At 35.7% G+C, this 17,088-nt stretch overlaps 1 protein-coding gene and 1 pseudogene across 41 annotated transcripts in view; both read right to left on the reverse strand.

The window, feature by feature from the left end:
* Nucleotides 1-17,088, reverse strand: part of ADGRL2 (adhesion G protein-coupled receptor L2) — a 293,729-nt gene that overhangs the window by 110,253 nt on the left and 166,388 nt on the right. The window lies entirely within an intron of this gene.
* On the reverse strand, nucleotides 3,709-5,045 carry LOC144338483 (negative elongation factor E pseudogene; annotated as a pseudogene). Its single transcript, XR_013412698.1, has one exon. The product of XR_013412698.1 is annotated as a negative elongation factor E pseudogene (transcript).

Raw genomic sequence — 17,088 nt, forward strand, 5'->3', positions numbered from 1 at the left:
TACAAAAAACTGGCAACTAAGGACTTTTCCTCTTAATATTTGCAGCACATCAATATTATGGCTACAATTCTGATCTCAAAAATACCATGTATCTTAACTTTTAACACTGATAAAGGAAGACAGTAATAATTATAAAAATCAGACAAGAGTGTTAGAAACAGAAAAACAATATAGTTGAACTAATACTAGGAAGATGAGGATGAAAAACAAAAGTTCTGTGCAGTATCAGGAGAGAACCCAGGGTAGTTTACTGGCTTATAAAGTAACCAGGGCATAAAAAATCTCATGGTATGAAATTTATTGCTTAAATATCTTTCCCCCATTTTTATTTTATTTTAAATAAATGGATTCACTTACATTCTCTTTTAGAATTAGTAACTACAAAGTGTCTTGGAAATAGGAGGAGGATTTTCTTCAAGAATCTACATCAAAGCAATAGTCAAAGCTTCATTATCCATGCAAGTAGATGTGAGAAGAACATGATCACAAATGTTCCTACTGGCCTGTGTTAATTTGCCATTTACACTGAATGTTAATATCTGATTTTCATGGTTCAAATAATAACAAAGTGTTTTTTGTAGCACTTTAGTGCTCAAGTAATGTTAGAATGTTGTAATTTTTAAAAAATTCTCTGCTTATGTTCTGTCATATAAAATACACTATACTGAAAATAAACTGCATCACTTCTCAGACTAAAGAAACATACCCCCAAAATCCTTTCTCTCCCAATGAAACAAACCATACCTTAACTGGGGAAGTTAATTATATGCCTGGGTTTCACAAACCAACTGCTGTTGCCAGCTGCATTCTAAATAAGAGTAAATAGAGACAGTTTGAGCTGTCAACAAAAGACATAATTAAGTAGGAAAAATGCTGTCAATAAAACATAGCTACATTTAAAACTTTAGAAAACAAATAGGGCCAACCAGATTTGGACTGTATTGTATAGTCAATACATTCTTAACCACTAAGTAATTGGGTCAAGTAAAAGTAATCTGGAAAGGCTAAGGTCTTCAAACATATACATGGCAAAATAAGATTTTGTTCAAATATAGGTTAAAAGAGATTGTACAGCCTTTTTCAACTAGGGTTCCACAAGAAAATAAAGCCCCACATACAATTATTTGAGGGCTATTTCCCAATTCTGCTGAATTCTAGAAGCATTAGAGAAATGATTCATTACATACAATGAATGTGTTAGGTCTTAATTATCTACCAGAACTGGTTGAGAGGGGATTGTGGAACATCTTATGAACTACAAAAACTGACTGCATATTTTTCAGTTTGAAACATGTCATGGATACAAAAGGCATTCCATCCCTCACTCTTCTAACCATAATGTTAATGTGTATGTTCTTCAAACTGCTTTCACATTTACTGTGTCATTATCCATCTAAACAGCTCCGGTTATCTGGACACAATTGCAGAAAGCAGATTTTTTACTGCTTAAAAAAAGGTTTTTTACTCTAGTTTCTAAGATAAAATTAATTTTTACTCTGCTGAATACCAAAAGATCCTAACTATGTGGGACATTTAAATTATTAGTAGTATATTTGGCATAAACTAAATTATACAATAGGTCTGCTAGAAAGCACTATCTCTTAGTTACAGTAGAAAACAGTAAATTCTGCAAACTTCTAACGATTAAGGGAAAAAAAACCACATCCGTAGCACCAAGCTGATTTTTTAATGTTTAACCAACTTTTACATTTCTAATTGGAACATATTATGAATCATCATTTCTCTATGTCCACATTTTTCCTCAGATACTTAATATCAAGAAACAAATTGTACAAATTCTATATAATCTATAGACTTTTGTAGTACATCTATCTTGGCATACCAGGAAAGAAGAGAGGCCCATTAAAAAGAGAGACTCAGGGGCCGGGCGCGGTGGCTCACGTCTGTAATCCCAGCACTTTGGGAGGCCAAGACGGGCAGATCACAAGGTCAGAAGATAGAGACCACCCTGGCTAACACGGTGAAACCCCGTCTCTACTAAAAATACAAAAATTAGCCAGGCGCGGTGGTGGGTGCCTGTAGTCCCAGCTACATGGGAGGCTGAGGCAGGAGAATGGCGTGAACCCGGGAGGCAGAGCTTGCAGTGAGTGGAGATCGCGCCACTGTACTCCAGCCTGGGCGACAGAGCGAGACTCCATCTCAAAAAAAAAAAAAAGATACACTCAGGAAAAAAGGAGGGATGGCATGTGATTTCTAGCAAGTTTCACACTCAGTGAAAGGAAATGGAGAAAAGGAAAAAACAAATTAATCCAGTATTCACTGAGCACCACTTAGGTGTTCTAACATTCTTAGAAGATTTGGGGAAAGACTAAACAAAATATTGTCTTCACCTTGTATACTCTGAGGTCTACGGGGGAAGCAAAGAAACAGATGGAAACATCACCAATCCATACAAGGAAAGATATATAAGTAAATATTCAATTATGTGGTGCAGACTGTAAGTGGTGTAGGAACTGAGAGTAAAGCAAGACTAATGAGAACTGGAGTTGTAAAATATATTATGAAGGAAGGCAGATCTCAGCTTACCCTGGCAGGATGAGCAGAAATAACAGAGAGGATAACCATGAGCAAGAACATAAGGGCAGGTTTCTTTCTTTTTTCAGTACTATTTGTAACAACTTGAAAATAAAAGCATTTTGATTCAAACGTGAACATGGGATTAATATTTGAAGTACTCAGTGAATTAATGCCTTACCAAAAATATATATACAAAAAGTTCTAGCAAAAATTTTGAGTCCCAGATCTACCAATTCCCCTACCATTCATAACAATATATAATTTCACACTTCTGCATACAAACCTGTTTATCCTATATTATGCAATATGAGTATACTGGCATTTCAAACAAATACAGGAAGAAATGGGGTGGGATGAGGAATAACACCACAATGTTTAAGATAAATATTCCACTTCGCTGGTTAAAGTAGGGATTTGAGAGGGAAGGACAAAAAGATATTGATAGAGGCAGGGGACACCCAAATGCCTAGGCAGATAGGGAAAGACTCTCAGTTAAGAAAGAACTTAAGGCTGACTTAATTTTTCATCTCTGTACAAATTAGAAAAGGTTGTCTCACATATTTCACCCTTAAGAAGAGAAAAAATGTCCAACTATGTGAGAACTCCAAAAACAGATGGAGTATCTGAGGCAAATAATATGCTAGAAAGCATTCCAGTAAGGGCTCCTATAAGAATATTCAAATGATCACTCTTTGAAAAAGGCAACACAGCAGGACATTGCTTTAGATACAGTGAGATAACCAGAAGAATTATAATTTCCATTGTTCAGATGAGGATCCAAAATACAACTTATTTATTGAGGATCCAAAATCCTATTTATTTATTTATTTATTTATTTATTTAAAATGTCTCACTTTGTCACCCAGATTGGAGCGCAGTGACAAGATCTTGGCTCACTGCAACCTCTGCCTCCTGGATTCAAGTGATTCTTGTGCCTCAGCCACCTGAGTAGCAGGGATTACAGGTGAGTGCCACCACGCCCGGTTAATTTTTGTAATTTTAATAGAGACACGGTTTCACCACATTGGCCAGGCTGGTCTCAAACTCCTTGCCCTCAGGACTCCTGGCCTCAAGTTATTGGCCCACCTTGGCCTCCCAAAGTGCTAGGATTACAGGTGTGAGCCACCGCGCCAAGCCCATACAACACATTTAAACGACCTTTTTTTTTGTTTTTGTTTTTGTTTTTAAGCTTCCACATCAGTGTTTTACTGAGACCAGCATTGGGGCATATGAGACACAAGGAATCCAGCTCTGTTCCCTAGAAGCCATCCACAAGGTTTTCCTTGTAGACGTCATCACTCTAGACAATCTGGGTCCTCTTGTCCCGGTGGCAACCCTTAGGGCTGTTCTGGACAGCAAGGGAGCCCCAGACAGACTTGCCAGTAGAGGCATCCAGCATGGGCTGTTTCCCGGCTATGTTGACTTTGAGCTGTACAGACTCCACCTGGGTCCCGTTGAGCTCAGCAACCGCCTGATCTGCTGACTCCATCTTTTCATAGGTGACGAAGGCACAGTTTCTGGGTGAGTCCATGGAGAGGTCAATGATGTTTCCAAAAGGAGAGAAGGCCCCACAGAGAAGGGCAGGCATCAAGTCTTCTCCATATACATAGAGAGTATTCCCTTTCCTAGGGGCTCGCCGTTCAAGGAATGAGTCCGACCTGCGGAAAGGACCCTCTCGGTCTCGGTCTCAATGCCGCTCCGGATCCCAATCCCTGTCCGGTTCCCGGTCTCGGTCTCGATCCGGATCCCGATCCCGATCCCAATCCCTGTCCCGTTGCCGGTCTCGATCTCGATCCCTGTCCTGCCCTCGGTCTCTACCTCGATCCCGGTCTCGATCCTGCTCCCGATCTCGGTCTCTGTCCCGGTTCCTCTCATGGTTGCGGCTTCGGGGAGGGGAGGCTGAGGAGTGGCCACCACTGCGTTCTTCAGAGCCCCAGTCAAAGCTTCGAGGGGACCATCACCAGCCCCTGGGCCCTCTGCCTCTTCTCCATCTGGCCCTAGTTCTCGAAGTCGATCACTAGAAGACACAAAGCTTTCATACAGAGATTTCCTCTAGGGACGTCTGGATGACTCTCGCAGGTTCAGCAGATACGCTCCTCTGGAACGGCTGGAAAGTGGGGACTGGTCCCTTCTCGGGGTCCTTTAACTTCCCCTCAAGGGTTTGAGAACGCTTGAAGCCTGAGTTCTTGGTCTCAGCCTTGATGGCACTGATGGCTCCCGACTTCACCAGCTGCTTTGCCTGCTCTGTTGCTGTGGCTGTGTCCACGACAGGCTGCTCTGATAGTGAGCGTTTGACACCGCCTTGGCTGGTTGTGCTGCTGCTACTTTGCTTCTTCAGAGTCAGCAGTGCCTTTTTCTTTTTCTTGAGTTTGTTGAATTTCTTCTGCAGAGCCTCCTCTTCCTCGCTCAGTCCGGAAGCCACCAACATGGTGGCTCCTGAGGGGGCGGCCACTGCAGGCCCCACGGTCTCCGGCCGCGCCCGCGCTGGCCGCTGATAGCGGGCTCACAACGATGACCTAAACGACCTGTTTTTGTTCACAGTGCTAGTAATTAGAAGGAATGCAAATCGAATTCTGATATTTTATATTTTGGTTTCTATTATCACTTGATTTTTTCAGAAGAATAAATAATATTATAAAGAATACTCATTATAATAACTTCCTTCTTTCTCATTATAAATCTACTTGGCTCACTTAGGCAAATACTTTTTTTTAATTGATCACCAACCAAATAGCTATAACACTTCAAAAAAAGGACTTAAGAGCTGTCTAAGCCAACTTACTAATGTTCTAGTTGGGGAAATGATCTAAGTGACTGCCCAAAGATACACAGCAATTCAGTGACAGAGAAAGTTCAAAACAAATAATTTAAACTGTGATGATTCTAGTTCTTCAAACACTACTTCTAAGTATTCTTAGATTTTTTTTTTCCTGAGCTTGCTTGCTAATTACTCTGTGTTTTAAGCATACTTCAGTTTCTCCAGCTTATTTCCCAATCACATAGGGATCCAATTCTACTCATATGTTGCATTTCTAAATGTACAATGCTACTTTCAGTCTGGTCCTAGAATTAAAATAATTCAATAGTCTCTAAACTAATCTTTTTATCAGAGTTACAGATCATTCATTAAAGGGCAGGAAGAAGATACATTATGTTCATATTTGGTTTTCATTTCATTGTTTGCTAGGCTAACATATTCGTTTAAAAATATATTCAAGGTATTTTTAAATGTTTTGGGGGAAGTGTCTTCTTTCAGAATGTATACACATGTTTTAAAACAAATGCCATCTTTTGATATGAACTAATTAAACTAGAATCCAGTACAACCAAAATACTACCGTAGCATATAATTTGTGTCTTTTTAGAAAAGAAATATTCCTGGTGTGTTCAAGAAAAGACTATAAATCATTACACTGTGTTTATTTCATATTTCCCATGATACCATTTACTCTAGCTTTTAGCCTTTTATGTGACATTGAGCCATTTTGCAGTTATAAAACAGTTGAAAAGAATGACCTGTTAATTTGACAGGGACGCATTATAATATCTCTCTCTGGCACTATAATATTTTAATTTCTTTTCTGAAGACAAACCAGTTGGAAAGTGACCATCTACTAGTATGTTAGTATTATTTAGGCAAAGTAATGAACAAATGTCCTCCTTTGCAGTAAGAAGAAGATGACTAAATGAAAGAAATCCAGGGTGAACAACTGAAACAGACTGATTCAATGCCATGTAAAATGCCTTTTTCATTATTTATTTACAACTCAAACAACAGCATTTTAAAACATGCATTGATAGTATAAATAAATCTTCTGAAATCTACTTTTTACACTCACCCAAGAAATATATTACAAAGCAAACAATTAAAAATAAAACTTTCTATCAATTCTTCTCATATAATTTCTTCAACATCTATTTAAACATAGATAGGCTGTCCCCATCATAAACACCTTTCAAACATGTGATTTCAAAAATGTAAACACAGTAACTTAAATTTCTCAGGTTGCTATTTTTTTCATGTATTTTGAAACATTTTCCAAAAATATATGCCATCCACATTCAATGAGTTAAGAGATATTTATTTACCAATAAATTATTACAGGAATGTCAAATTAATTAATAAATAGATATCTGATCTTAATTATGGGTAATTTCTCTGTATGTATAAATGTGGATCCTACAGTAAGTACATAAGCTGTGTACCTAATGAGAAACTCCTTCATGTTAGATACGTTAAGGGAAAAGAGCAAAGCATGTCACTGAAATACTCTTCTTGTGCCTGAGGGAAGTGCTTTGAACATGAAAGATTTGCATACTTGGAAAGCTATGGCTTCCCTGAATCTCTGGAAAGCTTACCAGATGAGAGTAAACTTACAAAACTGTAGTCCAATTTTTAGGAGCAGAAACTATAAATGCTTATTCATTACAACTGCATAGTATTCTAGTATAGCAAACAAATGGAAAATTATGGATTTTTATAATAAACATTCGTAGCCAGTTTTTTAAAAATCTGTAAACATGAATTTACTGAGATTTTTCTTTCAAATAAGATTAAACTGGCTATGTCAACCCTGACTTATGATTAACACCGGGTAAACATTTTAAACGGATTTAATTGCTATTAAGCAGATAAGTCACACTCAATAACTTCTAAAGGTAAGGTATCCATATAACTACCTATAAATGGCAGTAGCTAGGTTTCTTTTAAAGTCTATCTCTAACTTGCCTTCCCCAAAATACCAAGAACTTTTATTTTTATTTTTTAACAAAGCAAGGTTTTTAAAGCAAACAACCACCAAAAACAAACAAACAAACAAAAAAGCCATGTTTTGCATGTATTGTTCCTAGGTTTAATTTCAGTAAAATGTGGCTCTAAAAATAAATGTGATACACGCTACATAATTAAATATTCCTGGTTCATTCAGGTCAAACTAGGAATGTGTGTTGTTCTTTGAGTATCTCCAGAACCCCAAGTACACACACATTAAAATACTGAAACAATTTACTGGCTCCTTCCATGACCTAACACTGATGTAGCATCTTACTATACGTATCAGGCAAGATTCTCAGTACTTTATGAATAATATTATAATTCCTTTAATCCTCCTAATAGTAATATTTTAATCCTCATTTTAAAGATATATAAAACAAAGCAAGAGAGGTTAAGTGGCCCAAGGTTATGAATAGAAGAACTGTGATTCAGACTTATTCAGACCAGCTCTAGATTATGCTCACAGCACTATGTTATGCCACCTTAGTCATGTCAATCGCAGCAATAAATTTTAATGCACAGAGGTGAAGACAAATATTCTTAAGTGGGAAAGTCAATCCTGAGAAATATATACTACTTTATGCCACCTTGACGTGAGAATATCTATTAAAACAAAATGTTGTTAATTCATGGACACTTCAATACAAACTATTAAAAAGGATGGCCAGGGAGACAGGAATAGGAGTTAAGGCTCAATATTGTAGAATGAGGGGTTGGGCAGGAGTGGTTAAGATGAGCACTCAGAGAATCCTGGCTCAGGGAAGGAATCTAATCTACTTTGAATTCCACTACATTAGAAAACCGAGGTTGTTGATAAACCTCAGCCACAGTCCACAGCTTGGAAACTATGGCTAAAAGTTTTTGAAGCTGAACTTCCACAAGTAGATTTAGCTGTGTAAAAGCTAAAGGTAGGGAATAACAATAAATGTCAAGAAATCTTAATAATTTTTCTCTAGTTTGAGGATTTGAGTTACCTGGATTCTGTCACTAAATTACTACCTTACCCTGAACAAAAACATCAAGTCTTGAACTACTCTGCATCTGATCCTTCGAGTCACAAATTAGGGTGTTGAATTATCAGCTTCAGAAAGCCCTTTCTAACTTCTACAAGTCTTTAACTTAGTCACTTTAGTTAAACAAGTACTTATTGATAGCCAGGTGACTCCACTTATTAATACATGAAAAGCTCTGTTAAGTACAAATCAGGGAGTTCTCTAGTGGTTTGAAAGGATTTAATAGAATCAGAGGAAATAGTAATTTTATAGCACATAGAATGAGTGTAAAAGGTCACATATTGTCTAGTATTATTAAGAGGTTTATAGCAAATTAAAATACTACAGATTACAATGTAAAGATATATCATAAAAACAAATATTGGGATTCTTAAGTATTATTTTATGACAGAGTATATATAAAATTATGATAAAAATAAATGATAAAAGGTATTTAACTTACAAGTATCCTCTTCAAAAAATATTTCAGAAATACATTCAAAGCATATAATAAAACCAATCTTAATTCCACTTTCGACCAGGCATCAAAAACTCTACATTTTTAATGTATTTATTTCATATAAAGTCTTATATGAAATATAAAGCACTGATAACTCTTTAAAAAATATTCTAAAAATTAGCTCAAGTATGGTAACTTTGGTAAAATGTCCAACTTTTTACAATACCTTAACCATTTATTGAAAAACCAAAACATGATAATTCTCAAGGTCTAGACTCTTAGAAGTAGACTTGTTTTACAAGCACTTTTTATACAGTATTCTCCTTATGCACTTTAAAAAGTTGAACTACTATAGCAAATGCATAATTGATTTATAAGGGAAAAAGTTCAAGTGAAGGACATACTATTAACTGTGCATTAGAGAGACGGGGTGGAGGAAAATGTACCTCTCTGGAACATTTTGAAAGCAATGATTACAAAAATGCAAATGCCAGATACAGGTGATGCTTTCCACTTCACAGCAGCACCTAAGTCACACACAAACCCTAAGCCCCCTCCAAAAACAATAACAAAAGGACAGACTACATATCAAGCTACAAATAAAAGGCAAGTGTTTTTCCATTATGGACATGTAAGAAGAGTGCTACACTTAATTAGTATTTTAAAGAGTAAGATTTAACTGTTGTTCCAAATTTATCCAAGTACATCAAGAATCTGGTCACAACATGGTACAATATAAATAGATTCAAACATATCACAGTTAAAAATCCTACATAACAATGAACAATGCTATTAACAATCTAATGGAATATAACATACTCATAATGTTTCTGTCGCTGAAAAGCATTAGAAAGCCGTTTTAATCAAATTTTGCTTCCTAAATTCTGAAATTCTGTATTTTGTTAAATGACAGAAATAGATCTTTATTTTCCTATACATTTTTTCATCCCAAACCCATACGAATAACTACTCCAGCCACTCAGTTTTCAACCCAACACTATAAGACAAGCATTATTAGGGAAGCGGGCCGGCAGTTGTTCACTCTGTCATATCCCTTTAATGCAACTCTGATTTGCCTTTGTTCTGACGGTAGCAAACAACTACTTAAAAATGACCCAGCATCACTGGGCTGCCTCCCATTATTCCACACTTTTGTTTGACAAGGTCACTTGCAGCAGAGATTTTGGGGAGAAAGAGTGTGCAGCCTATAGAAGTAAGAGTTTAAGACACAGGCAACGCAGCCATTTTTCCTCTGGCAGCACAAGCAAATTAAAACTTTAAAAAGAAGGTCAGGTACAGTAGCTCACACCAGTAATCCCAGCACGTTGGGAGGCTGAGGCGGGCGAATCACCTAAGGACAAGAGTTTGAGACCAGCCTGACCAATGTGGTGAGACCTGTCTCTACTAAAAATGCAAAAATTAGCTGGGCATGGTGGTATGTGCCTGTAATCACAGCTACTAGAGAGGCTGAAGCAGGAGAATCGCTTGAACGGTTGCAGTAAGCTGAAATGGCGCCACTGTACTCTAGCCTGGGCTACAGAGCAAGACTCCATCTAAAAAAAAAAAAAGAAGAAGAAGAAGAAATGAAAGGGAGACGAGAGGAGGGGAGGGGAGGGGAGGGGAGGAGGCAAGACAAGACAGACAGACAGAAAGAAAGAGAGACAGAAGGAAGGAAAGGAAGGAAGGGAGAGAGAGAAAGAAAAAAGAAAAGAAAAGAAAAGAGAAAAGAAAAAGAAAGAAAGAAGAAAGGAAGGAAGGAAGGAAGGAAAGAAGGAAGGATTGATTGATTCAGGAAGAAAGCAAGTGGAGAAACATTTCGGAAAAACTCAAGGATACACTTTCAGCTTTATCTTGGTTTTAACTTTCAATAAAAATTTAATTTATGACTAATTTCATTAAGAGGAAAACAGACAGGTACCTCTAGGTACCTTCGTAATTCCATCAACTTCATAATTCCATCAGATGTTGACTGTTACTTTTGATAAATTTTACACAATATATAAATCAATCTGAAACTTATAGGTAAAATGTTTAATCAATATTCCGCCAAGGTTCCAAAAGGTACAACTGACACTATAAAGCATGGGTCCCCTTTAATTTTCAGCTTGACCTATGATCTTCGGAAGGGCTTAAAGCTACATTACGACAATTTCATACAATTAAGTTGTTTCCAAAGGGAGCCATGAAGACTGAAATGGCAAGTTTTCAATGCCATGGAAGAATGTGAAGAAGGAATGTTGCAGGAGCTACCCAACCAAAACAAATCATGATTTTGTGATTTTGAAAGTTTATGAGTGGGAAAAGATCTAAGAAACTCTTTACACATTTTTAGGATAAAACTCCCTAAACATGACATAGAAATCTGAAGTTAAATAGTCATTGACAAATATTTATCACTCCTCCATCTTTTTTACCTACATATATAATTAGAGAGCTTTGTACATTTTTCATCTTGATATGTAACCATCAGAAGGAATATAAGTCAATAGTAAATTTCAATATTTTATTAATGCTTAACTAAAATAAAATAAATTCTTTTCAGCAACTTTGGCACTTTGGATGTGTTTGTTGATAAGAATTAGATATTTCCATATGAGGGGTGGGACTAAGAATCAATTGATTACACCTTAATTGACCTCATTTTCTATTCAAAGATTATAATATTAATAGAATATACTATTCAAGTTTTTAAATAATTTCCAGCCTCCCTCCATCCAACATGATCAGCAAATTTTACCAGTTCTTGTCTCATGTAGAAGGAATTTCAATTCTAAAACTGTTCTGATTACCATAGCTGGGTTGATGTTATATACCTTGTAAGGGCTACTCCATTTTCTGTAATTCTTAGCCATACACTCTGATCATTTATAATGTTCAAGTAAAATGGGTTTTTTACATTTCAGTCAGAATTACCTCTTTACTGTCAAAACACATTTACAAAGTACCAAATTTATAGACATAAAGAAATAAGTATTATAACTAAACTGTATTCAAATTATCCAGTGCTAACAAGTATTCACATAGTAAAAAAATAAAAAGAGGCTAATGATAATCCTTTATGACAGCCTTCACTTTCACAGAAAGATTTAAACACTCTAGTAGTTCACTATTAAGAGTATAGGACAGAAGATTTTCAGTTTCATTTATATTCAAAGCAGAGAAATCACCAAAACTCATTTACATCTCTCCATTTTCCTTACAGCATGTTAACAGCAGGTGGTCAATACCATTTTGGAACTAGGTAGGTGGCTTAAAATGACTTTACATGTCAAGAGCCTGAATTAAAAACAAACGTGAGCTTTAACTTCATTTTCATTTTAATCTACATTCTATATACTGATTTCATACTATAAATTTGCTCATTTTAATCCATGTTCTTCAGAGAGTTAAGTATTATTTAAGCTGATATAGCTGAAAAAAAGCCAGTAAGAAATTGTGTTTCTGATATTCATATTTAACTTTACTTATTTTTGCACACAACAAACCTTTTAGCTCTCCTTTATACTGATGAACACTAAAAGACATTAACACCATCACAATAGGAAAATCATGACTATACTGTTTATGTACTAGTCCTTAAAAATCCAGAAAAATATCTATGTAGATATGTATAGCGAAGTGTCCTCTCTTGGCAATGACTTTTTAGAAATAATGATATAAAATAATTCAAATAATTTTCAAGGACATATGCCTCCTTCTACTTAGTCTGACATGTGAGTATTACATCAGCCAAACTGAAACACAAAAGTCCAATCAGCACCAACACTTGATTAATCTCTCTCTGATTATCAGAGAGATTAATTTGTCCAGTGACAAATTAATACTTAAAATCAATGAGAAATGAGGTAAGACCTATTGAAATATGTGAACTGAAAAGTATATTTTATTTTTCATCTTCCAGCAATAATGTAGTCACTTATGTTTACCATTTGACTAGACAATAACACTGTCTTCAATCCTAAGCCAAAAGAACAAAGCTGGAGGCATCATGCTACCTGACTTCAAACTATACTGCAAGGCTACAGTAACCAAAACAGCATGGTACTGGTACCAAAACAGAGATATAGACCAATGGAACAGAACAGAGCCCTCAGAAATAATACCACACATCTACAACCAACTGATCTTTGACAAACCTAACAAAAACAAGAAATGGGGAAAGGATTCCCTAATTAATAAATAGTGCTGGGAAAACTGGCTAGCCATATGTAGAAAGCTGAAACTGGATCCTTTCCTTACATCTTATACAAAATTTTAATTCAAGATGGATTAGACTTAAATGTCAGGCCTAAAACCATAAAAACCCTAGAAGAAAACCTAGGCAATACCATTCAGGACATAGGCATGGGCAAGGACTTAATGCCTAAAACACCAAAAGCAATAGCAACAAAAGTCAAAATTGACAAATGTGATCTAATTAAACTAAAGAGTTTCTGCACTGCAAAAGAAACTACCATCAGAGTGAACAAGCAACCTACAGAATGGGAGAAAATTTTTGCAATCTACCCATCTGACAAAGGGTTAATATCCACAATCTACAAAGAACTTAAACCAATTTACAAGAAAAAATCAACCCCATCAAAAAGTGGATGAAGGATATATGACACTTCTCAAAAGAAGACATTTATGCAGCCAACAGACACATGAAACAATGCTCATCATCACTGGTCATCACAGAAATGCAAATCAAAACCACAATGAGATATCATTTCACACCAGTTAGAATGGTGATCATTAAAAAGTCAGGAAACAAAAGGAACTGGAGAGGATGTCGAGAAATAGGAACACTTTTACACTGTTGGTGGGATTGTAAACTAGTTCAACCATTGTGGAAGACAGTGTGGCAATTCCTCAAGGATCTAGAACTAGAAATAATACCATTTGACCCAGCCATCCCATTACTGGGTATATACCCAAAAGATTATAAATCATGCTGCTATAAAGACACATGTACACGTATGTTTACTGCAGCACTATTCACGATAGCAAAGACTTGGAACCAACCCTAATGTCCATCAATGATAGATTGGATTAAGAAAATGTGGCACATATACACCATGGAATACTATGCAGCCATAAAAAAGGATGAGTCATGTCCTTTGCGGGGACATGGATGTAGCTGGAAACCATCATTCTGAGCAAATTGTTGCAAGGACAGAAAACCAAACACTGCATATTCTCACTCATAGGTGGGAATTGAACAATGAGAACATTTGGACACAGGATGGTGAACATCACACACGGGCGCACACCAGGGCCTGTCGTGGGGTGGGGACAGGGGGGAAGGATAGCATTAGGAAATATACCTAATGTAAATGACGAGTCAACGGGTGCAGCACACCAACATGGCACATGTATACATATGTAACAAACTTGCACGTTGTGCACATGTACCCTAGAACTTAAAGTATAATAATAAGAAGAAAACAACACTATCTTCAAAAAAAAGGGAAAGATTAACATCTACTAATGCTTTAGGTAAAGAGTACAAAGGTTTCAAAAAGTAGTTTTATACAAATAATACCAACCACTATAAACACTAAAATTTTCATGAGCAGAAAAATAGAGAACCACAAAAAAAAAGAGTATGTTTTTGGTTGTTTAAACTATGCTAACACATAAATGAATAAAATACAGGTAAAATTCATTTTTATTTCAACAGTATTAATGCCAATAAAAAACAAAAGCTTGACTGTTTCATAATACTTTTTGTCTGCAAAAAATAATTTCATTGTAAGTTCTGGCAACTTATAATGTAGTTTATATTCCTGTATTTTGAAAATAACTTCCTACGCCGATCATTTTCAACTATGTCAAAATTAGATTATCATTATGGATATAACTCAAAATGTGAAGTTTTAATGTGAAACTGACTAAGATAAAAGTTTCCATATCTACCTTGGTTTTATTTTAAAACTGATCCTTGCAATTTGAGGTGTGACCTTACTAAGTTTCATATTCTGTTCCCATATATCAAAATGCTTCAAGAAAGAATAAACAGGAATATTTAGTTTCTATTTTAGTACATTTAAATGCATGAATGGAGGAGGATCACTGGTCATTCTTGGTGTTTGGACTGACCGTAGATGTGTGAAATAAAATTTAGGGAATCAGGTATTTCAATTTATGTAATTAGGAACAAATAAAAGATGTTTTGTTTTGTTTGCAAATCATCTACTTCAACAAAAGTTAGATTACCAAAAAAAAATTATAATAAAATAATGACACTTTATTCTCCTTTTGTAAAAACTCTCATGAAAATGTATAAGTTCTGTCTGCAGATATATATACTAATATGTACAAACTTAACCTGAATAATTGGTTGTAACAAGCTAATGCTTTAATTCCACACAAATCTCATGAGTGTTTTTTTTTTGGTTGTTTCGTAAGGAAAATGTGCATTTCCTACTTTTTAAATTTTGATATGATATATAGCGCTACTGTTTAAGATGTACAGCCATTAAACATATTTTACAATGTAGATCAAATAGCTAACAAGTTCTCATAAAGAGATCTGAACACTTAAGTGAATACAAAGGAATTCAAAATTACACTTGACCTCGTTGAAGACTCAACTTAAATCTAAAAAAATTAAATTAAAAAATCTTAACATTTCTACCTAAAGTATGCATCTGAATATACAATGTATATTACTCAATTTTAAGTCACAAATTATATTTTATTTTTTACATATATTTAATCAACAGTTTTGATGATCAATGTGACTGACATTCACCCTTCATTTTCAGAACAGTGAGAAACTGGAATTATTTATAAACTGTGAAGAGACTAAAGTATTTAAACTACACACATATATTAGTACTTTCCTATTACGATGTTTTTATGTGTCTACTTAAGTTATATTACAATGGCTGGAAGTCTTTACACATGGTGATCTAATACTAACAGGTGGCCAATATTAAGTGGATTTCTTGAAGGAAGGAACAGCAAGATTACAGCCCCCGTTAAGAAAATAAACTGATCTGTGTATCTTTATACTGTAGTTTAAAGTAACATAGTAAGGGCCTTCCAGTCTCTTTTTTTTAAGCGTGTTTTTAAAAATCAGAACTTTGATCAGGTAATAGGTCTATTTTTTTTAATTCTCAACAGTCTTTGAAAATAGCTAAAAAGAAACTTTGAAGGTAAAAAGGAAAAAAAAAAAAAAAAAAGACCTGGAAAAGGACCCAAGTGATTTATAACTATACCTTAACAATAATTTGGTCCTCTTCTATCTCAATCAACAACACCAACATTCATCCAGGTTGCACAAGCCAGAAACCCAAGAGTAAGTAATCCTTGACATCACTTCTCCCATCTCCAAGTCTGCCTGATTTCAATGTTTCAAGCATCTCTCTAAACTTTTTTTTTACACTATCTCTACTGTAGCAAGATAATCCACATATTGATCGTTTATTCTACTGCTCTCACAACATCCTTTCAAATCTCCTGCAAATACTTTACATGCAGTATGAATATCCACATTACACATTCCAATGCATCTTTAGTTACTGAATATGGACAGTATCCTACCTGCGAGTGGCTGAGTAAAACAAAAACAGTATTCCTGCCCAGAGAGAGCCAACATTCTAGTGCAACTAACAGGGACCTTTCCCCCAAAAAAGATGTAAAATAGATAAACAGGTTCACGTTTGTAGTAAGTTCTAATGAAGAAGCAAAGTTAACAGAGTATTGTAGGTATGAATGTTGTAGGGGAGAAGGGTGTTTTAATTGGGAAGGTAGCTTCTATGAAATAGGAAAAATTAAATATCGTTCTAAAAAAGAAGCTATCATAAGAAGAGAAGGAGACAACGATCCTAGGCAAAGATGTATAAAGATACTGAGACATTTAAAGGAACCAAAATAAGACCAGTATGGCTGAAGCCAGGAGAGCCTACCGAAGGGTAGCTCCATAGCAAGTTGGAGAGAGGATCCAGGGCCAAATTGCTTAGAGTGGTGTGCCTACTGAGGCCACTGAGGGTTTTTAATAGGAAAAGTGATCTAATTTATATTTCACAAAGTTCACTTTGCTAAGCTATGGGGAATAAATGGAAAAAGAGGTGGACAAAAATGAAAGTAGTCACCGCACAAAGCAACCACCTTTGTAGAACATACTCTATTTATAATTTAGTTAATGCATGTTTCCCCAACCGCTTAACCAAGTATAAGTTCCATGGAGGCAAGAACTTTGAGTAGTTTTGTTTCAACAGTATTAGTACTGCCTACTGCAATGCCCAGCATATAGCAGTGGCACGGATTTTAACAACAACACCTCTTCAATGTAAAAGGAAAAAGTAACTTTTATCTCACACATGAGCGCACACACA

The sequence above is a fragment of the Macaca mulatta genome, chromosome 1 (genome assembly GCF_049350105.2).
Source record: "Macaca mulatta isolate MMU2019108-1 chromosome 1, T2T-MMU8v2.0, whole genome shotgun sequence".
NCBI lineage: Eukaryota > Metazoa > Chordata > Mammalia > Primates > Cercopithecidae > Macaca > Macaca mulatta.